At 36.4% G+C, this 1,192-nt stretch overlaps 1 non-coding gene across 1 annotated transcript; it reads left to right on the forward strand.

Moving 5' to 3' along the window:
- The first annotated feature begins 325 nt into the window (after nt 1-325).
- On the forward strand, nt 326-431 carry LOC111734205. Its single transcript, XR_002778369.1, has one exon. It is a non-coding gene; the product is annotated as a U6 spliceosomal RNA (small nuclear RNA).
- Nucleotides 432-1,192: the final 761 nt, after the last annotated feature.

A 1,192-nucleotide genomic window follows, 5' to 3' on the forward strand; every position in this document is an offset into this window, starting at 1 on the left:
GGAGAATTTAAATGGAAGAGTGGAATACAGAATTTGCTGTGTGATGCGTTCTCTATGCAGACAGATTCTCTATACACATGGACGCTCAATGTGTTTTATTTCACCTTGTTTTCTTTCTGCACTGAGAACTGGGAAGCCTGTACTCTCATCCCCTTGTAGGATCGCAATCAGACAATAATTGCAATAAGCCAACACAATTCTGATATCATAAAAAAGAAGTTAGATTTTCCTACTCATTGTTCTATTTGCTGGAATATTTCTTTAAACGTGGTACAATGGATTTCTTTAGTTTCTTCTCATTAATTTCCCTCAAGAACAGAGTTGGGTGCTCACTTTGGCAGCACATATACTAAAATTGGAACGATACACAGAAAAGTAGCATGGCTGCTTGCAAGGGTGACGTGCAAATTCATGAAGCGTTCCATGTTTTTATGGTGCATATATGCAATGGAATAGTACTCAGCCATGAAAACAATGACATCTTAACCATTCTCAACAACATGGATGGACCTAGAGGTTATTATGCTGAGTGAAATAAGTCAGACAGAGAACGATAAGCACCATATGACTTCACTTATATGTGGAATCTAAGGAACAAAATGAACAAACGAATCAGAAATATACTCACAAATATAGAGGACAATCTGGTGAAGGCCAGAGGGATGAGAGTTTGTGGGGCCAAAGGGTTAAAGAAGTGCAATCAATAGTTCATAGATGGTTACAGAAATGGGGAACATGGCATGGGGAATGCAGTTAGCATTAATGTAATGGCTAGGTGTAGGGCCAGAGGAGAGAAAGAGCAATCAGCGGGATCATTTTATAAATTATATAAATGTCTAACCAATGTGCTGTATACTTGAAACAGATAATAAAATGAAACAAGAAAAAAAAGAGTTGGAATGAAGGTTGAACTTACACTAAACACACACACACAAACACACACACACAATGGCAAAGGGAAGAATAATGATAAAATAATAAACAGTTAGTGGAATACTCATCCATTTGAAATAGACAAAAATTTAAAAAAATAGGCAATTTAATAAGCAATTACTTTTTTTTTTTACTTTGGCAAAAGTCTTGAAAGTAACACAGAGATCGGGATCAACTTTGTGATGCCATGCATGATTCCATGTATTTCCATGTGACTGTTTTCTCGTCTCTTGAGAATGTGAATACCTTTAGAGGATTG

This window comes from Pteropus vampyrus, unplaced genomic scaffold (genome assembly GCF_000151845.1).
Source record: "Pteropus vampyrus isolate Shadow unplaced genomic scaffold, Pvam_2.0 Scaffold868, whole genome shotgun sequence".
Taxonomy (NCBI): Eukaryota; Metazoa; Chordata; class Mammalia; order Chiroptera; family Pteropodidae; genus Pteropus; species Pteropus vampyrus.